General features: G+C 40.1%; 1 protein-coding gene across 10 annotated transcripts in view; it reads right to left on the bottom strand.

Annotated features, from left to right (window-relative positions):
* PAK3 (p21 (RAC1) activated kinase 3) overlaps window positions 1-25,665 on the bottom strand; it is a 450,753-nt gene that overhangs the window by 201,552 nt on the left and 223,536 nt on the right. For 4 of the 10 annotated variants that reach the window (XM_080652993.1, XM_080653001.1, XM_080653002.1 and 1 more), the window contains exons 1-3: window positions 1,700-1,822; window positions 708-772; window positions 480-589 (exon numbers count right to left, since the gene is read on the bottom strand). The exons of 3 other annotated variants lie outside the window; for them this stretch is intronic. The gene's annotated coding sequence lies outside the window, so the exon portion shown is untranslated. Of the gene's footprint in view, window positions 1-479; window positions 590-707; window positions 773-1,699; window positions 1,823-25,665 lie in introns of those variants that run through there. 3 more of the 10 variants (XM_080652998.1, XM_080652996.1, XM_080653000.1) reach the window with 3 other exon arrangements.

Genomic DNA, 25,665 nt, shown 5'->3' with positions numbered 1-25,665 from the left:
CAGCAAGCTTGTTTGCTCTGTATACCATTTCCACCTCTAACCAGAAAGTCTGTAACCTGTGGGATTGGTCAGCTAGTTGGAACATCCTCTAAGATGTTGTGGCCCCTTTCCTGCACCTGTATCCCAACTAAACCTCCTTTTCCCGTTAGGTCTCTCCTACAAGGCCCACTTGCCAGCTTGAAGGGTCTGGTATTTGACATATCAAGGTCCCTCTGTCCTCTAGATTCTCAGCTGTCATCTTTTACCCAGCATACATCCCAGTCTCTTTTCACTTTACCTCTTTCATAGGGGAATGGGTTACAACATTTGTATTCGAAACAGGCTTACACAGCTGTCTCTCCAAGCACTTGCCTATTAATCATTTATTACCATATTAAGTCCCTTTGCCCAAAGACGCCTCTGATTAGGGGACTTAAGTACCAAATCACAGACCTACCCAATTATAATTTTGCAAATAGTCCAGTGAAAACCACACTGACCTTTATACATCGGTCGTCTCAGAACAGGGCCACAGTGTTATCACCAATAGGAATGGACTTCCTTCTGTTGCAGCACCTCAGACAGCCATACAGTTGACCTGGATTTGAGTCTGGAGAACCATGAGGGGAGCAAGACTAACATGGCTAAAGGCTTCCCTGCTGAAAGCCATTTTTAAAAAATAGTGCTGTAACCTCCCCCTTCATGCTTCCCAAAGCCAAGCCACTCACCCTTCTCTCCTTCGCTTCTACAGACCATAGCCAGAACCCTCAAGTCCAGAGTCTGGCACTGGATTCTGGAAGGTGGGACCAAAAACAAAACAAAACAAAAACCCAAGTGGAACCTCTGGCTCCCTCCCTCCTGGCACAGCCCTCCTGATATACCCCACCCCACCCCTCAACCACCAACTCAGGAAAGAAAACCTGCTGAGATCAAGACTGTAAAATGTTCAATCTGCCCAAAAGTGCAGCAGTAATCTTGCCAAATCCAGTTCAAAAATTAAGGGCAATGCCCCCTGCAAGCTGAGAAGGACAGGGAAGGGAGAGCCACTGGATCTAATGACCCCTCTCCCCAGACAAAGACAAAGGCCAACTGAGGGACCCAAGGCTTTTTAGGGACATTATTCCATAATTCCAAACCCCACAGGAGAAGAAGAGAGTCCTCCTGCCATTACCCTTCTCCCACCAAAAAAAGGGGGAGGGGGCAAGGGGATAAGAAAAAAATAATGAAATGGGGAAAGGTCCCCCTTTTAAAAATAGTCACTTTTTTTGTTTGTTCAGGTCTGGTTCTTCCCCTAAGGGACTTGCTAGGCCACAGACACCCCACCTGCCCCCCTGGAGGTGGGGGTGGGAACTGCCATCCCAGCAACAGTGGCTGGTGGAGCGGGCTCATAGAAGTCATAAGATTTACAGGCTGACATAGCTTTGGGGACGGATTTTGCCTCCAGCCCAGTATGGTTGTATAAGGCTTGACCCAGCGAAGGAGCCCAAGCCCTCGGGAAGGGCCCTGACACACCCACTTGTCTGCTTTCCCGACCAGAGATGCTGCAAACAGCGCCCTAGGTCTCAGGACTCCTTAGGAGCCACATCAGGGACTCAAGGCTGGAACGCCTTAGAAGCCAGAGGGGGATCCCAGAAGGAACAAAATCTTCCCAGCCGCCTAAAATCAATGCCCAGCCGCCACCCCCTCCCCTGAGTGAGCCAGGTGCCATAAGTGGATTTACCTGCCACTGGTCCAGCCAACCTGTCAAGACCTTTCCTCTACCTCAGAGCGCTCGCGATAGCGGGATAGCGCGGCTGCAGAGCCACAACCCGTGGCTATAGCCGCCGCCTCATGCCCAGCCAACTCCCCGCCCCCCACCCCGAACCCCCTCCCGGACCCCCACCCTTGTTCTAGGCAAGTGAAAGCTGAAGCACCCTACACAAGACCCCAGAAGACCCGCCTCTGACAGCTGCCAGCCAGAGGTAGATTCACAGCTCCGCAACCGCTCCCTAGCCCTTCTCTGCTATGACATCACCTGGGCTCTGCGCAGTACATAGGCCAATCAGAGGATGAGCATCAAACTAAAATCGCCCTGAGTGGGCTACTGGGGACCAATCTTTTGTTTCCAGGCAGGAAGCGCCTTGGAAGGAAAAAAAAAAAAATAAAGGGGAGGGAACTGGGAGAGGGAAAGGAAAATGAGATGGAAACTTCTACACTGTCAGGGTTGTCTAGGCAGAGGTCTGGCCATCAAGAAAGAGGCTGAGAGTAGAAAGGAGAGCGGGTATTTAATTTCTCTTCCTTGACTAACCCTTCAGGAAGACTTGAATTTCAGATAAGTTTTAGGGGAGAAAATCTTTCCAGCTACACGGACACTCTTTTGAAAGGAAAATGGCTTGGATTTGGGACACCACCTGTCAAGCAAGCAGGTAATACTGATGTAGTCTCTGGAATACACAGTAAACTCAGAGAGACAGATGTGGCACTGGGATTCAAAGAGATGACAGTCTACATAGGGAAATTACCTTGCTGCACATAAAACATATATTTTTGAAAAAACTTATCTTTTTACACCACAAAAAGAATAATTAATCTACTTTATATAGATAGATATAGATATATTTTATTTCATTAAAATGTGGCTCTCCATAAAACCTTCCATGGCCTCTCTTGTCTTTAAAAAATAATTCAATTTTTTGCTGGTGTCCAATGCCTAAAATCTAACTCCAAAATTATCTTTTGCTATTCCCAAATCCATACTCCCACCCCAGTATTTGGTTAGCTCATGTAAATCATGCTAAATCTCAGCAAGGGGACTTTAAATTTTCATAAAAAAATGACAACAAGCCTTAGCAGGTTTATGCTCAGTGGTTAGAACATCAGCCCATTGTTTGAAGGGTCTTGGATTCTATTCTGGTCAAGGACAGTACCTCCATTGCAGGTTTGATCCTTGGCCCCAGTCTGGACATGTGCAGGAGGCAACTAATCAATGGGTCTCTCTCACATCGATGTTTCTCTCTCTGTCCCTCCTCCTCCCTTCCACTCTCTCTAAAAATAAAAATCAATGGGAAAAAATATCCTAGAGTAAGGATTAACAAAAACAACAACAAATGCAAAATAATAAGCTCATTTGAATTATAATGATGTAAAATATGCCTGTAAATAAAGATCAGAAAAGGACACATAATTATAACAGTTGGGTTAAAGTAATAGTTATTTTTTCCTCTACACTTTCAAACTTAATTTTGTAAAGATAACTATATCCTCATATACTTAAATTGTAAAAATGAGTCATGACACTTCCAGTGCACTTTTCTCCAATTTTATCAATTCCTCATAACACCCAGCAATCATTTCTCCATAATGCCAACAAAATAAGTGTCAAGATTGAGAGTGAACTAATATATCTGCCACTGTTAGAAAAAGTCATGCAACAGGACTCTAGATTTACCAGAGGCAACATCTGGGCAAGTTAGAGAATGGGATGCCTCTTTGGACTAGTTTATTTTAACATGTGATGATACGGGGAATTGAAACGAGAACAACAATGACCCTTCTAAACCAGGAAAGAATAAGTGAACTATATACTCTAGACTTTTAAAAGGATAACTTTGCATTTTACTTTGAATTTTCCTTACTTAAAATACACTTGTGCATAATTGAGTATTACACAAACTTTGCATAGAATGGCAGAGCTGAGATTTGTATATAGATTTGAGTCCAAAGAATATGCTTTTTCTAATATGAGACCTGGCTTTACTGGTTTGGTTAAAATACATATTTGCTTTGGGGGGAAAAGCCCAAAGTATACCAGATTGGTGTTGTTGTTGCTTTTTAATCAGGCTCTTTAGATAGCTTTTTTTTTTGACATGGTGGTTACTTGTCTCCTAATGCAAAAACACCCATCACCCTCCTTTTCAAATCCCTAATTAATAGGTTGAAATCAGGATGGTCCTGCTTCTAATGATTTTACAGATATCTTTTAAATTAACATTGAGGTTAAAAAAAGTAACCCATCACATTAATTTTTGTTTTTACATCACGGTAAATTTAATCTAAAAAGTACTGATCTGAAAATGAATGTCATTCAATTAAATTTTACATTTCTAACTTGTAAAATGCACTTATTCAAGTTATTTTTTAAACAATAAGCATGCTTTTTTTAAGAAATAGAAAGATATGACTGGATTTTCCTGGCTAATGATTTAACTTGGGTCTTCTAGGCTATTTATTTAAATAGTAATTAAAAGGTAGTTGATTTCACTCTAATCCTCCCTTATACCTCTGCTATAACTCAGAGCTATTTATGTGGTCACCGCACAGTTATTTGAACATTTCATGTGTATATTTCTTCTCTCCCTGGTGATCATAGAAAGTAGCACAGGGCCACAATCCTATTAGGTGCCTAACAAATTAAAGCATAGTAGTGTCATAGAAAGAGGACTGGACTTAGGAGTCAGGCCCAGCACAAAATACTTTAGTCTTCCTGTGAAAGGGGAATAACTTATTTTATTCTTTTTTATTATTATTGTTTAAAGTATTACAAATAGTAGTACATATGTCTCCTTTTTTCCCCATTGACCTTCCCCTGGCCTCCCCTACCCCCTGGCACATGCCCTCAAACCCTCCGCCCCCCGCCCTGCAGTGTCTTGCGCCCACTGGTTATGCTTATATGCATGCATACAGGTCCTTCGGTTATTCTCTTACCTCCTCCCCCAACCCTCCCCAGCCTTCCTGCTGTAATTTGACAGTCTGTTCGATGCTTCTCGGCCTCTGTATCTATCTTTTGGTTCATCAGGTTATAATGTTCTTTATTATCCATAAATGAGTGAGATCGTGTGGTATTTTTCTTTCACTGACTGGCTTATTTCACTTAGCATAATGCACTCCAGTTCCATCCATGCTGCTGCAAATGGTAAGAATTCCTTCTTTTTTATAGCAGCATAGTATTCCATTGTGTAGATGTACCATACTTTTCTAATCCACTCATCTGCTGATGGGCATTTAGGCTGCTTCCAAATCTTAGCTATTGTAAATTGTGCTGCTATGAACATAGGGGTGCATATATCCTTTCTGATTGGTGTTTCTGTTTTCTTGGGATATATTCCTAGAAGTGGTATTACTGGGTCAAATGGCAGTTACATTTTTAATTTTTTGAGGAAACTCCATACTGTTCTCTACAATGGCTGCACCAGTCTGAATTCCTACCAGCAGTGCACCAGGGTTCCTTTTTCTCCACATACTCTCCAGCACTTGTTGTTTGTTGATTTGTTGATGATAGCCATTCTGACAGGTGTGAGATGGTACCGCATTGTTGTTTTGATTTGCATCTCTCGGATGATTAGTGACTTTGAGCATGTTTTCATGTGTCTCTTGGCTTTCTGAATGTCCTCTTTTGAAAAGTGTCTATTTAGGTTCTTTGCCCATTTTTTGATTGGATTGTTTATCTTCCTTTTGTTAAGTTGTATGAGTTACCTGTAAATTTTGGAGATTAAACCCTTATCATAGATAACATTGGCAAATATGTTCTCCCATGAAGTGGGCTTTCTTGTTGTTTTGTTGATGGTTTCTCTTGCTGTGCAGAAGCTTTTTATTTTGATGTAGTCCCATTTGTTTATTTTCTTCTTAGTCTCTCTTGCCCTCCTATTTTATTCTTGATACCATAAAGCAGTTTTTACTGCCAATGTGGTTTGTTCTCCAAGAATATAGGACAACTGCATGGAAATATACAGTGAAGCTGAAATGTCGTAAAGATTTCCCACTAAACTCTCACTGTCCTCCATTCCCTTCCCCAAGCTCATTAATTTAAGGATATAATCACAACACTACCATAATAACCACTTGGCATGTGTACCTGCTTCTCAAGTTGCCAACCACTTTTGTATCTCCCTGTTTGATCCTCACAACAACCACACAGTGTACTATTATGATCTGCATTTTACACATGAGGTAATGGATGCCCAGAGATTTAAAGTAGCCTGTCCAATGCCTCAGAGAGATGGTCCTAGAAACCAATTCTCCCACTCTCAGTTCCGTGTTCTTTATACCACCCTACATGGCATCCTCGCTTGTATTTCTTATTTGGCTCCCACCAATCCAACCAGCCCCTTGAATCACATGAGAAGTGAGAGACTCTGGGATGGGACTGGTAGCAACAGAAGTAAATTTTAAAAAGTATTTTCAAACTTCTCCAATCCAATTCCAGGAAAGGGGAAAATTGCTCACTCTCATATACATTGATGGGAGTGTAAAATGACATAGCCTTTTGGAGGGCAAGTTGGCAATACTTGGGAAATTTTAAAATGCATATGTCACTTGACCAAGAATTTCAACTCAAGGAATTTGACTATGAAAATACTCATAAAAACCATGCAAAGACATGTTCAAGTATGTTTATTCTTGAATTTTATGTAAGGATGAAAAAAATCGTACATAAAGGACAATCTAAATGTCCCACAATAAAGTAATTGTTAAATCAATTATGGTATACCAGTATACATATTTGTGCATATTGTTCATTAGCTAAAAAGAATCAGGTAGATTTCTACATATTAAAATAGAAATACACCTTGACACATTCTTGAGTGAAAAAAAGGGACAGGACAGCATGTGTACTATTATTTAATTGTTGTTAAAAAAATTGTGTTTGTTTAACCTGGAATTATACATACCAAAATGGTAACAGGGTAACTCTAGGAATTAAAAAAGGTGGAAAGGAAGAAATGTATGTCTGTATGGTTGGGGCATTAACCATTTTCTTCTCCATTGTTTGTATAGTTTTACAATAAGCATACTTGGGAAACTATGGCTTTTTTGGGGTTAAAACAAACAAACAAAAACACCCCTGCTATCATAAAAAAAAGGTTTGATTTCCAGGTCAATGTTTCAATAAAGGTTAAGGTGTGCCAGGCTGAGCTGAGCCATACCTGAGCAGGCACTGGATGCAAGGCAGAAATACACAACCCCCTGAGCAAAAGCAGCCTGGATACCCTGATTCCCTTCACACCCCTACTTCAAGCCAGAAATTGTTTCCAGTGATAGATTCTATATCTCTGTTGTTTTCAGTCTTCACAGCTTTTACTACAGTAGCTACACTTTTAAAAAAATCTCCCTTTCTGCTTTGAATACAAAAGAATCTAGCTTGGTACAGCTAGTGTAGAAGGCATTGGCTGGAAGCACAGTTCCCATTCTTCTACCAGGGCCTGTTCACTACAACCTGTTGCCATCACTGAGATCAGGCCCTACTGAGCCCCTTCCTTCCTGCCCCCTCCCTCATCATTAGGGGTTACAGCTCTTCTATAGAAGGCAACATGGTAGGTAACATGCTGGACAAAGAGCAAGGAGTCTCAGAAATGCCAAAAGGTTTCATTCTAGGTCCCTTAAAAACCATAGTGTGGGGAAAGAAGGAAGGCCATGGATAGAAATTCCTCATCCTCTTGGGCCTGCAGAGTTATTGCCAAGGAATCAGGAGATACAGATTATTCTAACTTCTGGCTAGGAAACCTTGAGGAAGATGAAAATTTCCCTGGGCTTTAGTTTTCTCCTCTGTGAAACTTGCTCTCCCTATCTCCCTATATTATTTTTTATTATTATTGATCTCAGAGAGGAAAGGAGAGGGCGAGACAGAAGCATCAATTATGAGAGTAAATCACTGATAGGCTGCCTACTGAATGCCCCCCACTGGGAATCAATCCCACAACCCAAGCTTGTGCCCTAACCAGGAATCGAACTGTGACTTCCTGGTTCATAGGTCGACACTGAACCATGGAGCCACATCAGCCGGGCTCTCCCTAGATTCTTGTATGGATGCAAATGGCTAACGGAACAAGAGTGGATTTAACAGATTTCAGAGCTACACACCTCTTTAATAGACTTGATGAGTCTTCATTTACATATGTTCCCTTTATGGTGGGACCTTGGGAATGGGATCTCTCCTCTCCTTCCTTCACTATAATTAGCAGCCCTTAGAAACCTGCCCTGTAGAACCTATGAGTTTTCAGAAGCCCACAGACTCTGTCCTCCTCCCTTCCACCAGGAAGTTAGTAAAGGAAAAGCAGAAGACAATTAAGTGCAGATGGACCTAGATGAATTAGTATGAGAATGGGAAAGCTCTTCTCTTCTGACTTGATTTTAATTAGCCTCTCTTCCACCATGGTCCTACATATCAAACCACATTATTTAATTGATCTGATGCTTTGTTTGATTTTGCAGTGGATCATATTATACAGTACTTCCTCACACATTCCAATCACTGCACTGCCCAAATCTAAGTCAAACTGCAGAATAAATTGAATTTGGAAAGTTGGTTCCATTGCTCTCCCCATTTTACTAGAAAAAAAAAGAGAGAGGAGAAAGTAGATGACAAAATCTAAGGAACAAAGAACCAAGAAAATAAATAGCGCAACAAATCTTAATTTTTCTTTTGGACCGGCTGGACTATGATGTCATGCTTTCCCAACTCACCTGTGATTGGCTGCTCAGTTCAGCATCTGCTGAGAGCTAAAGGCTGATTATTTGCCAGAGATACAGACCTTTAGGGGAAGCATTGAATCACTACTGGTTGTCATGACAACCTAGGCAGTGTCTGCTCCTGATAACCACATAATGAGATTGTCGGGAACAGAAGTGTCCCCCATTGCTACACCCAACCATTTGAAGTGGTGAGCAATGGAATATTTCTCTCAGGGGGCTAAGAGGGAAAATCACTAACAGGCATGATGGAAATCACCTTAGATAATGTACATTAGCCAAATTCTGGGGGGGGGAAATCTCCTTCTTAAGGAATTCCTTACCTGCCATCTTCAGGTCATGCCTGAACCATTGTATTCACTGTAATTCAGAGATCTGTGGAACAAGTGGGGGAGGAGGGAGACAACTTTGCAACCCTCCAGCAAAGCTAAACAGAGAGAAGTGTGACTGGAATGCTAAATAAGTTAGGGAAAGGCATATCACCTTTTTTCATAGGATGTCATTATGGCATCCAGGGGTAAGTACCGGGGTGGGGGGGGCGGTGGCATGTGTCAAAGGTAATAGGGCATGACTATCCCCAGTCACCAAAGTCAGACACAAAGAGAGCTTAAGGGAAATAAATTGTGTGATTTTCTACCAGTTACCCTCATTTCCCTGAGGGTAAGCACATCATTTAACATTATCTTGGGGCTCCAGATGTTCTGGAGAGGGAATATCAGCTGCACCTTTGCAATATGTTATTCATTCCTAGGACAATTTTATTAGCACTTACTAAGTGCAAAGAACACAGCTAGAGGCAATAGATGCTACACGATGAACCAAACTTGGGCTATCTCCTTAAGGGGTTTGGAATCTTGTTGGGGAGAAAAGATATATACTCAAGTAACCTTGATATAAGACAGATGTAGTACTACAAGGGAAATCCAAAGTCCTTATTTTCAGAGAGAGGAGAATTACAAACAGACTGTCCCACTCTAGTTCCAACCCATTTTTCCAGATTCTTCTTTCACCAGTCCTCCCTGATATCTCAAAGAGTCAGCCCCATCAAACTATTATCTATTTCCCTGATATGCATTGAATTTCATATCTCTGTGCCTTTCTTTCCTTCTGCCCTCCCCTTTGTCTAGTATAACTCTCTCACTCCTTTCCCTATCTGGGGATGTTTAATGAATATTCCCATACTTGACTCAAATGGCATATTGTGGATGCACAAACTGGTCCCATATTTACAAACCCAGAGGGTACCTGGTAGACATGGATGTCGACTGGCATCACTATTATGTACTGCATTCAAATTTAGCACATTCAAGTCCAGTGACACATAAGAGAACATTGGTACAACCAATTTTGGATTTTTGGGGAAGAACATAGGTAAAGTCAGACTATTTTTTAAAAGTCTTATTTAGATAATGAAACACAAACCTGTTTTTCCACTTGACATCTATATATATATATATAATTTTGAAATAGCTTAAAGCTCACATGAAGTTATAGAAATAGTACAGAGATTCCCAGGTTTTCCCCAATATTTTAATCTACTATTGTATGAACATTATTTTGCACATCTGCAGTACATTGTCAAAACCCTGGAAATTGATATTGGTTGAATACTACTAACTCAAATTCAGGCCTTATTCATAATTCTCCAGTTTTACATGCACTTTTTCATTAGTAATTTGCCAACTCAGCTGAAAAGTAGCAAAACTATGAATAATTTATTTATTTTTCAACTTTTCCCTCAGGCCTATCCCTCTGAAAAAGTCAAAACTTGCTTGGGACTGAAAGAAAGAAAATCAGCTTGGACTAAGGAAAAGCAGCCCTGCTATTAATCAGCCTGGGAATACAGACAGATAAAGCCAGCTGCAAAGTTAGTAGAAAACACTGTTTCTCTCAAGGTCACACAGCAGTTGTAAAATGACACCATGACCTCCACATTCTTTGACTACTGCTTTCTTATCAATGATGCCCCAGATCTGCTTTGCTATTTTCATTTATTAATGGGGATTCCCAATTGCTCAGTCACTCTCTCCTCATGACAGTACCCAATTTCTGGTCAATACCTCCTTCTACTGATCCCTTCTGATCCCACCACAGAAACTGCAATCAATCCAGAACTTATCCTTGCTTCCTTAGACACTCCTCAGAATCACTCAGTAGGAACCCAAATGTTACCAAAGATGTTCTTGCCTGTGGCCAGAACATTAACCTATGAAACAGGCGGTCACCCTTCCATTCCTTGTCAAGGCACATGTCCAGGTTGTGGGATCGATCCCCAGTGTGTGGTGTGCTGTGGGGCATGCAGAAGGCAGCTGATTAATGATTCTCTCTCATCATTGATTTTTCTATCTCTCTCTCCTTCCCCTTTCCTCTCTGAAATCAATATAAATATATTTTTAAAAGATGTTCTCCCCTCCCTCTTTTCAATGCACTTCCACAATAAATTTGACCTTGTGGGACTATATATACTCTTGTCTCTGATAGTCTTTGGTTGATCCCTAGACATTTTAATTTCATTGTATGACAGTAATCTGAGCATCGGGGTTTTAAAAAGTCCCCTCAGATTCTAATCTCCTCAGATTCTAATGTGTAGCAAAGTTTGGGACCATTACATTAGGAATTTAATTGCTTAAGTATTATCTTTCCTCCTTAGGTTTGTTCATAAATTTTGGCCATTTTCCTCAAAATGTCTGAATCTCACAGGGGCAGAAAGTAGAATCGGGGGATCTTCCCAAGGGCATGCTTTTAAGTTTGGTCCTCCCTGAGGCTTCACCCAGTTTTCTTTCTACAATCCTTACTTATTTTCCCTTATGTATTCAACTTGGGAAAGAACATAGCTCTTTTCTTTCATTTTCTTAGAAAAATTATGAAAAAATTGACTGAGTAAAACTGTAGCTGTACTCCTTTCTCTCTTCCCCCTTCCCAAACATAAATCAATCACACTTCAAATTAAATGGTCTCAAATATGAATTTAAAAAGAAAGTTAAAATGTGTGCACAGAGCCGGCTGACCATCACAGATGTGTTTAATAGATGTAGACCTCAATGTGCTGTTGCTCCTATAATTAAGCACATGTTGAGCCTCATAATCAATCCTTATTTTGTTATAATCCAGGAACTCATTACATTTAATGTTCTCTGGTGTTTACTTGGTCAGGTCACTTGAGGGGGAGGGGTATTCGAAACAGCTTGCCCCTTCCCCCTTTTGAATTATCCAAGAGAATACATTCCCTACTCAGCAAATAATAAATATGAATCAAATGATGAGTTTTAAAGGTCAGCTAAATAGATATTTAAAATATGTACACGTTGATTTTTAAAAGTTGTTCACCTTCCTCTCTCCCCACCATCACTTCTTATTAATTCCAGTTGCTAATATGGAAAATTTAATGAATTCTGACATGGTAGGCTAAAGTTTATTACTAAAAAGGAAAGGGAGCAGGTTGCTAGGCTAATTAATACTATAAACAATAGGAAAGTGACACCCTGCTAGGGGAGTATGCTAACATGCAGTTTTTAACTGCACTTTGCATTCAAATGACCAATATGCTAATTATAGCCCTTATCTGTTTGTTCAAGGCATGAAGAGTCAGGAAAGCTCAGAGCACAGACCTCAACCAGCAGTTTGACTGCAGGTTTTTGGAAATAATAACATGGCATTTCTTTAAACATATTTTCAAATTCAAGCTTCTTACAAATCAAGATTGGCCTTTCCTCCATTCAGGGAATTGGTGAGGCTTAACCGTGTTCACTATGGTGCCGGCCCCCACAAAGCCCTTGCTAACAAAGACTCTGACTTCCACTTGAGCACTGCCTATTGGGCAGATTTCCATGGTAATTTTCTGATTCTTTTTAGAAAGACATAGGGCGTCTTTGTAACCAGGAAGGGGTGTACTTTCTCATTATTCTTGGGATGTCTTTGACCCTTTTTAATTTTCACCACCCATGTAAAAAATAAAAGGTCATAAAGAACTCTTAACCTGGCTTTTTGTAATTTAAAGCAAACGCCCCAGAACTCTGTTCTTAAAAGAAAGAGAGGTAGAGAAAGCATTATTCTCCCTTTACTTCTGTTGAAATTATCAGACCTTTATCAGAGCTATATTGGGAAATGGGTAGCACTATTTGGATTCAGCTGGTAGAGGGGGGTTATGGTGAAATTATCCCTTTCTAGTTACACCAAACAGCCTTCAAATCCTTAGATTTATAGTAAAATCTAAATATAGAATCCCCAAAACAGCAGCAGGTTCAAATAATAAGTTTATTATTTTCACTATGTTCTATTTTTACCCCCCCCCCACACACACACATGCATATGCTGATATCAGAGTTTTTGAAAGGTAAAGAATTTTGTTTACTTTATCTTATCTGGGCAAATACTGAACTTCTTAACTCCAGAGATTAAAAAGCAACAATAGAAAATGGAGCTTCAAAAAAAAAAAAAAAAAGCAAACCCTAACTGAAAGAGTAAAGTTTTTTTACAGCTGTCCGTTTTATCTTAAATCTCCAAGGTCTTCCCCCTTGCCAGTGATGGGAAAAAGACCCTTAAACCTGTCCCAGGAAGCAGCCCCGAGCTAAGAGCAGACAGAGCAAATAGTGCTCTGACAGATAAGAAAAGCAGGACATGAGATTACCGGATGGGACTGTTGACTGAAAACTTAGGCCCTGTCATTAAACATGTTATTAACGAGCCCTGTTGGAATTTCCTGGCGACTTTGTCCTCTCTTCCCCCCTCACATGTGTAACCCCCCGATGTATGGTTTTTGCCTATATATACTTGTAAGACTTTCTGCTCGGGGTTCAACTCCTCGCTCCGTGTGAGTTACGAGTTGAGCCCCAGCGCGCTGGAATAAAGCCTCTTGCTGTTTGCATCAAGTGACGCCTCCTGCGGATGATTGGGGTTGCCGTCAATCCGTGAGATAGAGTAAGGGTCTCCCTCTAGGGGGTCTTACATTTTCTTTCTACAGTTTAAGACAAAGACCAGTGTACAGGACAGGCTTGAACTAGTCTTAAATTGTCCTTTCCTTTCCTGAGTTCTATTCTTCCTTTCAGACACTTCTCCCAGCCCACCTAGAGGCCCAAGGAGCTAATTTTGCCCCTTCTTTCTCATTCCTGAGTCTGAGAAGGAGGAAATTTGATTGACTTCTCAGTACAGTGTTAGGGATTTCATTTATTGATTTTCTTAGGTTTCTGTATTTTAGAAAGACCATTATGGCATGGGGATGTTTGACTCAAAGGAATGAATTGCAGGAGTGGAAATGTGAAGGTCACAGTAGGCTTTGGGAGAGAGGATAAGAGAGGGATATTTTTGGTGGAGAAATATTGACAATCACAACAGTAAAAAGCTCTTCCACACAAGTTTGGTTCTGGTGTAGGCCACTGCCAGGGTTCTCCATCAGCAGACAGTAATCCACTCCATAATTTCAAAGACAGGCTTCTGCACTCATACATGAAAGCAAGACTTTTCATAAACTCCAAGAAGCTTAAGACAAAAATAGGGCTTTTGGTTAAATAGAAACTTAAAATGCCTTGCAGTGCTGATGACTGGCAGCTTTCTGGTTAACTGCAACCTGACCATATTAAGAATCAAGGCTCAGAGCATATTTCTTTGTTGTCATAAATTTTTATACATGCTGATTTAGAAGGCTTGTGGAGAGAATAGGGTTGGGGAGCAATCTCATGGCTACTTTAGCTGAGCCTTGGAACCTGGATTAGAACCGTCTGACTAAATTGAAAAACCATTTTCTGATCTGGGGATTTTGATTGGTTTCAATGCACTGTTTTATTTTAAAACTAGTGACCCAGTGCACGGATTCGTGCACATTGGAAGGAAATTAATTAGAAGGTGGCCAGCGGGGTGGAACAGGGCAAGACAGGCTGGACACACCCTGGAGCCAACCTCCCATGGTCCCTCCCTAGCTGGCCACACCTGGGGCAGCGCCGGGGCTCAAAGAACGTCTGCAGGGTGAGCAGGGTCCCTCCAGCAGGTGGGGTCCCTCAGCCTGGCCTATGGGGATTGGGCCGAAACCAGCTCTCTGACATCCCCTGAGGGGTCCCTGAGTACAAGAGGAACCTGCAAAGTTGATGTCGTACAGGGTGTGGAATGCAAACGCAAGTGTGCAGTAAACCAGATTCCGGGTTGACAGTGCCCCAGCAACAACATAATCTCTGGACGAAGGTGGAATCGCATGGCCCCTAGAGGAATTGGGCTCCCTCCTTTCTGGTTTTGGGGTGTGTCACCCGAGAACTGCCACTGCCAAGTCACTGCAGATCGGCAGCTCTTACATTGAGCGTCTGCCCCTTGGTGGTCAGTGCACATCATAGCGACTGGTCGGATGGTAGGAGGGACACTTAGCATATTAGCCTTTATAGATAGATAGATAGATAGATAGATAGATAGATAGATAGATAGATAGATATAGATAGATAGCATTGTCATTTTTAAACACTTAATCCTCTTGTATTAAAAATGACATCGTTGTTTCCTCTAAAATGTTGGAATAGACCTTTCATATTGACCCACCAGTTTCTCTTCAGAATATTTACCCCCAAAGTGTAGAAACAGTTATTTGTAAAAATATATGTACCCCTATGTTTATTATGGCATTATTCACAGTAGCCAAGCTATGGAAACAACTTAAATGTTCTTCAATGGATGATTACATAACGAAGATGTGGTGCATATTCACTGGAATACTACCTAGCCATAAAAAATGAAATTATTGCCACTTGTGACAGCATGAATAGATTTTGAGAGGATTATGCTGAGTAAAATAAGTCTGATGGAAAAAGATAAGAACAGTATGGTTTCACTCATATGTGGGATATAAAACAAAAAGCAGCAAACAAACAAAACCACAAACTCATAGATACAGAGAACAGTATGGTGGTTACCAGAGGGGAAGGGAAGTGGGGGGAGGACAAAGGCAGTAAAGGGAGTCAACCATCCTATATAATAAAAGCCAAGCAACCAAAATGGCAAAATAAGTATGACCAGAGACCAGAATGACTGATTGGGGGCATGGCCAGCCTGCAAACCACCCAGGGCCCCTTGCCCCAGCTGACCCTGACCCCAGCGGAGTCCCCCACTCTGATCGGGGGCATGGCCAGCCTGCAAACTTCCCACGACTCCTCACCCTGGCTGGCCCCGGCCCTCAGCGGGGACCCCCACCCCAATCCGGGGCCCCCATCAGGGCAGGCCAGATGGCCCCCAACCATGCACTGGGCCTCAATCCTACATAATAAAAGGGTAATGTGCAAATTGACCCTAATGGCGGAACGACTAGAACGACCGCTCAACCAGTCACTATGAGGTGCACTGACCACCTCTTGGTCCCTCCCCCCAGCCAGCAGGCTCCAATCGCCTGATCAGGAATGGGGAACTGGGGAATGGGTGGCGGCAGGAGGTGGGGCTGGCTGTGGGCAGCCAGGGAAGATGGCCCTGATCACAGGCCATGCCTAGGGACTGTACCCACGCACGAATTTTGTGCGCCAGGCCTCTAGTATGGTAATGAAAGGACACTAGACTTTAGGCGGTAAGCACAGATGTCATGGTATAAAGTTGTACACCTGAAATTTACATAATGTTATTAACAATGTTACTTCAATACATTTATTTTTTTAAATTGTAAAAATGATATTTAAAAATAATTCAGCACTTGTCCCAGATGGGTGACTCAATTAGTTGAATTGTTGTCCCTGTACTAAAAGGATTGTGGGTTCAATTCCCAGTCAGGGCACATACCTAGGTGATAGGTTTGGTTCCCAATCAGGTGCATACAAAAGGCAACCAATTGATGTTGCTTCTCTCTCACATAGATGTTTCTCTCCCCTCCCTTCCTCTCTCTAAAATCAATGAAGATATCCTCAAGTGAGGATTAAGGAAAAACATAATAATTTAGCACTTGAAGATAAAGTGTATGATTTTTGAAACTACTGGAAAACTAGCTTATACTAAAAATAATAATTATTATTAATAGTAAATTATTATTATTATTATTATTATTATTATTATTATTACATGGTTTTGCTTTCTGTGGTTTCAGTTGCCTATAGTCAATCATGGTCCAAATATGTTAAATAGAAAATTCCAGATATAAATAATTCATACATTTTAAATTGTGTGCCATGTTGACTGAGTAGCATGATGTAGTCTCCAGCCTTCCTGCTCCATCCCACCTGGGATGTGAATCATCCCTTTGTCCAGCTTATCCATGCTATATACCCTTCCTGTCCATTTGTCATTTAGCAGCTGTAATAGTTATCAGATAGACTGTCATGTTATTGTAGTGCTTGTGTTCAAGTAACCCGTATGTTAGTTAATAATGCCACATTCACAAACTTTTATATACAATGTATTGTTATAATTGTTATATTTTATTATTCGTTATTTTGTTCATCTTTTCCTATGCCTAATTTATAAATTAAACTTTATTATAGGTATGTATATATAGGAAAAAAAACATAGACTATGTAGGGTTCAGTACTCTCTGTGATTTCAGGTATCCATGGGAGGTCTTAGAACATCCCCTGAGGAAAGGAGAGACTGCTATAACCAAATATATTTCCTCTAAGGCAGTGGTTCTCAACCTTTCTAATGCCGCAACCCTTTAATACAGTTCCTCATGTTGTGGTGACCCCCAACCATAAAATTATTTCCGTTGCTACTTCATAACTGTAATTTTGCTAATATTAATGAATTGTAATGTAAATATCTATGTTTTCCGATGGTCTTAGGCTCTACAGCAGCGGTTCTCAACCTGTGGGTCGCAACCCACAGGTTAAGAACCGCTAGCAGGGTCGCCTAAGACCATGGGAAAACACAGATATTCATACATTTTAAATTGTGTGCCATGTTGACTGAGTAGCATGATGTAGTCTCCAGCCTTCCTGCTCCATCCCACCTGGGATGTGAATCATCCCTTTGTCCAGCTTATCCATGCTATATACCCCTCCTGTCCATTTGTCTATTTACATTATGATTCATTAACAGTAGCAAAATTACAGTTATGAAATAGCAACAAAAATAATTTTATGGTTGGGGGTCACCACAACATGAGGAACTGTATTAAAGGGTCGCGGCATTAGAAAGGTTGAGAACCACTGCTCTAAGGAGATTCCCTCCTTGGCCCATTTTAGATGAATTCTGATTCCAAAGCTGATTCTACACTGGCTCAGAGAACGGACTAAGCCATTTACCCAATAGGTGATTTGTAAAGCTCTTGAGAAAGTGATAGAAATTTTTCAAATAATTTACTGTGACAAACACACAGAAAAGGAAGGCACAAAAAACAAACAAAATAAAGCCTCAGACATTTCCCTGAATTAGTAAAAGGATAGTTTCAAAGTTTATGAATCAGAAAAATAAACTACAGAGGATCAGACTCAGCTGCTAGACAGGTAGTGTGAAACTATCCTGGGTGTGAAGCATCCACAAACTTCATATCAGAGCTTATACTTTACTCTGATCAACTAGGAAATGATTGGGTGCCATCCATCCACATCAGAGCAAGAGAAGCAGGTCCCAAGGAAGCAATCAAGAAAAGATGTTACTATCTAATGTACAGCTTGATCTGAGGGTAAAATATGAAAACCCATAAGGACAGAAAGAGGATAAGCAGCCCATGTTTAAAAGTTGCCTCACAATTGGAGCTAAATATTTACAACCTGTGATTAGTTTCATTTCATTGCATTTTTTTAACATTTATTTTTATTGTTGACACTAATACAGATGTCCCCTCTACCCCACCCCCCTGCCCTTTGCTTACCTCCACCCAGCCCCCAAACCCTCTTCCCTCAGTCCATCACCTCACTGTTGTCTGTGTCCATGGACTGTGCATATATGTTCTTTGGCTAATCCTTCACCTTCTTTCATCCAGTCTCCCCCACCTCCTCCCCATGCATCCCTCCCTTCTGACAGCAGTCAGTCTGTTCCATGGCTCTGGTTCTATTGTGCTTGTCAGTTTACTTTGTTCATTAGCTTTCACATATAAGTGAGATAATATGGTATTTGTCTTTCTCTGACAGGCTTATTTTACTTAACATAATCTCCAGGTCCATCCATGCTGTGGCAAAGGTAAGAGCTCCTTTTTTTTTTACAGCCCTGTAGTATTCCACTGTGTAAATGTACCACAGTGTTTTTATCCACTCACCTACTTATGGGCACTTGGGCTTTTTACATATCTTGGCTATTGTAAATAATGCTGCTATGAACATAGGGGTGCATATATCCTTTCTGACTGGTGTTTTGGGATTCGTAAGATATATTCCCAGAAATGGGATCACTGGGTCATAGGCAGACCCATTTACAATTTTTTGAGGAAGCTCTATACTGTTTTTCATAGTGGCTGCACCAATCTGCATTCATGCCAACAGTACCAGGGTTCTCTTTTCTCCACATCCTTGCCAATACTTGTTGTTTGTTGATTAATTGATGGTAGCCATTCTGGCAGGTGTAAGGTGATATCTCATTGTGGTTTTAATTTGCATCTCTCTGATGATTAGTGGCATTTTGAATTTTTTTCTTGTCTCTGGACCATCTGTGTGTCCACTTTGGAGAAGTGTCTATTCAGGCCCTTTGTTCATTTTTTTAAATTGGATTGTTTGTGTTACCAGTTTTGAGTTATATAAGTTCTTTATATATTTTGGAAATTAACCCCTCATCAGATGTGTTATTGGAAAATATGCTCTCCCATATGTTCATGTCACATCATTTCATTTTAACAATCATTACTTCCCTTACAAAGCACAGAGAAAAGAAAATTAATCCCGTGAATCACTGACCTTTTGTACATGTTATTTCTTATTATTTTAAATATTTATTGTTTTAAGTTACATATGCCCCTCCTTTTCCCCCATTAACTCCCTACAGACTGCCACTGCCCCACCCCCACCCCAGGCCTTCACCACCCAATTGTCTACATCCATGGGTTATGCATATATGCATACAAGTTCTTTGGTTGTTCAACTCCTACCCACCCATCCTCCCCACCTTCCCTCTGAGATTCTGCACACTGTTCCATGTTTCCATGTCTCTGGATCCACTCCATAAGTATATTTTGTTCATTAGATTCCACATATGAATGAGATCATGTGATAATTGTCTTTCACTGACTGGCTTATTTACTAAGCATAATACTCTCCAGGTCACTCCATGCTGTCTCAAAGGGAAGAGATCCTTCTTTTCTATAGCTGCATACTATTCCATGGTATAAATATACCACTGGTTTTTATCCACTCATCTACTGATGGGCACTTGGGCTGTTTCCAGATCTTATCTATTGTAAATTGTGCTGCTATGAACATTGGGATGAATATATTCTTTCTGATTAGTGTTTTGGGTTTTTTAGGATATAACCCTAGAAGTGCGATTACTGTGTCAAATGGCAGTTATATATTTAATTTCTTAAGGGAACCCCATACTGTTTTCCATAATGGCTGCAACAGTCTGCATTCCCACCAGCAGTGTACTATGGTTCCCTTTTCTATACATCCTCGCCAGCCCTTGTCATTTGTTGATTTGTTCATGGTAGCCATTCTGACAGGTGTGAGGTGATACCTCATTGTTGCTTTAATTTGCATCTCTCTGATGATCAATGACTTTAAGCATTTTTTCATATATCTCTTGGCTATATGTCCACTTTGAAGAAGTATCTATTTAGGTCCTTTGTACATTTTTAAATTGGATTGTTTGTCTTCATTTTGTTAAGTTTTATGAGTTCCTTATATATTTTGGATATTAACCCATTATCACATGTATCATTGCCAAATACACTGAGTGGCCAGACTATTATGCATGCATATATAGTTTGTGGATGCTTCAACCCCCCAAATGCGTGCCCTCATCCCCCTGGTGTTCATGTCCATTGGTTAGGCTTATATGCATGCATACTATATATATATATATATATATATATATATATATATATATATATATATATACACACACACACACACTAGAGGTCCGTTGCATGATATTCGTGCAAGAATAGGCCTTCTTTCCCCTGGCTTCACTCCCAGCTGCCCAGGAGCCAGCAAGTCCCCACTCCTTGGCCGCCCGGAGCCGGCAAGTCCCCGCTCCCGGGCTGCCTGGAGCCGGCACCTCCTTGCTCCCAGGCCACCCGGAGCCGGCAAGTCCTCGCTTCTGTCTGAAGCACCACTACAGTAGCTCCCTCCGCCGCCCCCTTTCCCCTCATAGCAGGCTTCACTCCACTCCACTCTGTGCCTGCATATGCAAATTAACCTCCATCTTTGTTGGGTTAATTTGCATACTCACTCTGATTGGCTGTGGGTGTAGCAGAGTGATGGTTAGTTTGCATGTTTCTCTTTTATTAGATAAGATATATATATATATATATATATATATTAGAGGCCCGGTGCATGAATTCGTGCATGGGTGAGGTCTGGCCAGCCTGGCCAGGGGGAGGGGACATGGGCAGTTGGCCAGTCTGCCTGCTGGTAGAACTACTGGTCAAGGGGAAAATTTGCATATTAGCCTTTTATTATATTATATAGGATATACACTGAGTGGCCAGATTATTATGTGTTCAGAGATCATAATAATCTGGCCACTCAGTGTATATTCTCCCATACAGTGGGATCCTTTTTCCTTTTGTTGATAGTTTCTTTTTGTTATGCAGAAGCTTTTTATTTTGATGTAGTTCCATTTGTTTATTTTCTTTTTAGTTTCCTTGGCGCTAGGAGATGTATCCATAAACATATTGCTATGAGACATGTCTGAGATTTTGCTGCCTATGGTTTCTTCTAGGACTTTTATGATATCATGACTTACATTTAAGTCTTTTATCCATTTTGAGTTTATTCTTGTGTATGGTGTAAGTTGATGGTCATGTTTCATTTTTTTTAATTGTATCTGTCCAATTTTCCCAACACCATTTATTGAAGAGACTCTCTTGACTCCATTGGATGTTCTACTTCCTTTGTCAAATATTAATTGACTTGGACGATTTCTGGGGTCTCTGTTCTGTTCCATAGATCTGTATGCCTATTCTTGTGCCAGTAACAGGCTGTTTTGATTATGATGGCTTTGTAGTATAACTTGAAATCTATTATTATGATTACTTGAACTTTGTTCTTTCTCAAGATTGCTGCAGATATTCGGGTTCTTTTTTAGTTTCATATAAGTTTTTGGAATATTTGTTCTAGATCTGTGAAGTATGCCATTGGTATTTTAATAGGGATTGTACTGAATCTATAGATTGCCTAGGGTAGTATGGACATTTTAATGATGTTAATTCTACCAATCCATGAATATAGTATATTCTTCCAATTGTTTATATCTTCCTCTATCTCTTTCTTCAATGCCTTGTAGTTTTCCAAGTACAAGTCTTTTAAGCCCTTGGTTAAGTTTATTCCTAAGTATCTTAATGTTTTTGTTGTAGTGGTAAATGGGATTAGTTTCTCTTTCTGATGATTCATTATTGGTATATAAAAAAGCAATTGATTTTTTTTTTGCTTTTTGTTGTTTGTTTGTTTGTTTGTTTTTTGTTTTGTTTTTTTTTATTTCTTTATTGATTAAGGTATTACATAAGTGTCCTCTTCCCCCCATTAACCCCCTAACCCCCATGTAAGACTTCTTGGTTAGGCTTATATGCATGCATACAAGTACTTTGGTTGATCTCTCCCCCTTACCTCCACCCTTCCTTACCATCCTTCTGAGGTTTGACAGTCTGATGAATGCTTCTCTGTCTCAGGATCTGTCCCTATTCATCAGTTTATGTTGTTCATTATATTCCATAAATGAGTGAGATCATGTGGTATTTATTTTTCTCGGACTGGCTTATTTCACTTACCATAATGCTCTCCAGTTCCATCCATGCTGTTGCAAATGGTAAGAACTCCTTCTTTTTTACCGCAGCATAGTATTCCATTGTGTAGATGTACCACAGTTTTTTTTTTTTAATATATATATTTTATTGATTTTTTACAGAGAGGAAGGAAGAGGGATAGAGAGTTAGAAACATTGATGAGAGAGAAACATCGATCAGCTGCCTCTTGCACACCCCCTACTGGGGATGTGCCCGCAACCAAGTTACGTGCCCTTGACCGGAATCGAACCTGGGACCTTTCAGTCCACAGGCTGACGCTCTATCCACTGAGCCAAACCGGTTTTGGCAAGTACCACAGTTTTTTAATCCACTCATCTGCTGATGGGCACTTAGGCTGTTTCCAAATCTTAGCTATTATAAATTGTGCTGCTATGAACATAGGGATGCATATATCCTTTCTGATTGATGTTTCTAGCTTCTTGGGATATATTCCCAGAAGTGGGATCACAGGGTCAAATGGGAGTTCCATTTTTAGTTTTTTGAGAAAACTCCATACTATTCTCCACAGTGGCTGCACCAGTCTGCATTCCCACCAGCAGTGCAAAAGAGTTCCTTTTTCTCCGCATCCTTGCCAACACTTGTCGTTTGTTGATTTGTTGATGATAGCCATTCTGACAGGTGTGAGATGATACCACATTGTCGTATTGATTTGCATCGCTCAGATAATTTGTAACTTTGAGCAGGTTTTCATATGTCTCTTGGCCTTCCTTCTCTCTTCTTTCAAAAAGTATCTATTTAGGTCTGTTGCCCATTTTTTTATTGGATTGTTTATTTTCCTTTTGTTAAGTTGTATGAGTTCCCTGTAAATGTTGGAGATTAAACCCATATCGGTGATAACATTGGCAAATATGTTCTCCTATGCAGTGGGCTTTCTTATTGTTTTGTTGATGGTTTCCTTTGCTGGGCAAAAGCTTTTTATTTTGATGTAGTCCCATTTGTTTATTTTCTCTTTAGTTTCCATTGCCCTAGGAGCAGTATCAATGAAGAAACTGCTTCAGGCATATGTCTGAGATTTCGCTGCTTGTGGATTCCTCTAGTATTTTTATGGTTTCCTGTCTTATGTTTAAGTCCTTTATCCATTTTGAGTTTATTTTTGTGTATGGTGTAATTTGGTGGTCTAGTTTCATTTTTTGGCATGTATCTGTCCAATTTCCCCAACACCATTTGTTGAAGAGACTGTCTTGACTCTATTGTATGTTCATGCCTTCTTTATCGAATATTAATTAGGCATAGTGGTTTGGGGGGATTTCTGGGTTCTCTATTCTATTCCATTGATCTATATGTCTGTTCTTGTGCCAGTACCAGGATGTTTTAAGAACAGTGGCTTTGTAATACAGCTTGATATCTGGTATTGAGATCCCACCTACTTTGTTCTTCTTTCTCAGGATTGCTGTGGGTATTCGGGGTCTTTTTTTATTCCAGATGAATTTCTGGAAAGTTTGTTCTAGGTCTGTGAAATATGCCATTGGTATTTTAATGGAGATTGCATTGAATCCATAGATTGCTTTGGGCAGTATGGACATTTTGATGATGTTGATTCTACCAATCCATGAACACGGTATGTTCTTCCATCTGTTTATGTCTTCCTCTATCTCTTTTTTCAGTGTCCTGTAGTTTTTCACATATAGGTCTTTTACCTCCTTAGTTAAGTTTATTCCTAGGTACGTTAAATTTTTTTTGGTGTGATGGTAAATGGGATTGCTTCTTTAGTCTGTCTTTCTGTAAGTTCACCTATTGGTGTAAAGAAATGCCATAGATTTCTTGGCATTAATTTTGTATCTTCCTACATTGCCGAATTCATTTACTAAGTCTAATAATGTTTTGACGGAGTCTTTAGGGTTTTCTATGTATAGTATCATGTCATCTGCGAATAAGGACAGTTTTACTTCTTCTTTTCCAATTTAATGCCTTTTATTTCTTTTTCTTGTCTGATCACAATAGCTAGCACTTCCAGTACTATGTCGAACAGGAGTGGTGAGAGTGGGCATCCCTGTCTTGTTCCTGTTCTTAGGGGAAATGGTTTTAGTTTTTGTCCATTGAGTATGATGTTGGCTGTGGGTTTGTCATATATGGCTTTTATTATGTTGAGGTATGATCCTTCTATTCCCACCTTGATGAGAGTTTTTATCAAGAAAAGGTGTGGGATTTTGTCAAATGCTTTTTCTGCATCAATTGATATGGCTATGTGATTTTTATCTCTCAATTTGTTTATGTGATATATCATGTTTATTGATTTGTGGATATTGTACCATCCTTGCTTCCCTGGGATAAATCCTACTTGGTCATGGTGTATGATCTTTCTGATGTATTGCTGGATCCGATTTGCTAGAATTTTGTTGAGGATTTTGGCACCTATGTTCATGAGGGATATTGGCCTATAATTTTCTTTCATTGTGTTATCTTTATCTGGTTTTGGTATTAGGGTGATGCTGGCTTCATAGAATGAGCTTGGAAGTGTTCCTTCCTCTTGAATTTTCTAGAATAGTCTGAGGAGGATAGGTTTTAGTTCTTCCTTGAATGTTTGGTAAAACTCCCCTGTGAAGCCATCTGGTCCCGGGTTTTGTTTGCTGGGAGCTTTTTGATGACTGCTTCAATTTCTTCCACAGCTATTGGTATTGAGATTTTTTGATTCTTCTTGATTGAGTTTTGGAAGGTTGTATTTTTCTAGGAATATGTCCATTTCCTCCAGGTTGTGTAGTTTGTTGGAGAAGAATTGTTCATAGTATTTTTTAACAATCCATTGTATTTCTGCAGGGTCTGTTGTTATTTCGCCTCTCTCATTTCTGATGTTGTTTATTTGAGTCCTCTTTCTTTGCTTCTTGGTGAGCCTGGTTAGAGGTTCATCAATCTTGTATATCCTCTCAAAGAAGCAGCTCTTGGTTTCATTGATCTTTTGTATTTTATTTTATTTTTTTGGTCTTTATGTCATTCATTTCTGCTCTGATCTTTATTATTTCCTTCCTTCTGCTCCCTCTGAGCTTTTATTGTTCCTCTCTTTCTAATTCTTTGAGTTGTAAAGTTAGATGATTTACTACCATTTTTTCTTGTTTTTTGAGGTAGGCCTGGAGAGCTATAAACTTCCCTCTCAGTACTGCTTTCATTGTGTCCCATAGATTTTGGATTGTTGTGCTTTTATTGTCATTCATTTACAGGATGTTTTTAATTTCTTCTTTGATCTCATTGGTAAGCCAATCATTATTTAATAGCATGCTACTCAGCTTCCAAGTGTTTGAGTTTTTTGGATTGTTTTTATTATAGTTTATTTCTAATATTATGCCATTGTGGTCTGAGAAAATGCTTGGTATTATTTCAATCTTCTTGAATTTGGGGAAACTTTGCTTGTGACCCAACATGTGGTCTATTTTTTAAAATGTACCATGAGCACTTGAGAAGAAGGTATA

Source organism: Plecotus auritus, assembly GCF_963455305.1.
Source record: "Plecotus auritus genome assembly, chromosome: X".
In the NCBI taxonomy this organism is placed as follows: Eukaryota; Metazoa; Chordata; class Mammalia; order Chiroptera; family Vespertilionidae; genus Plecotus; species Plecotus auritus.
This window is presented reverse-complemented; position numbering and strand designations above follow the sequence as displayed.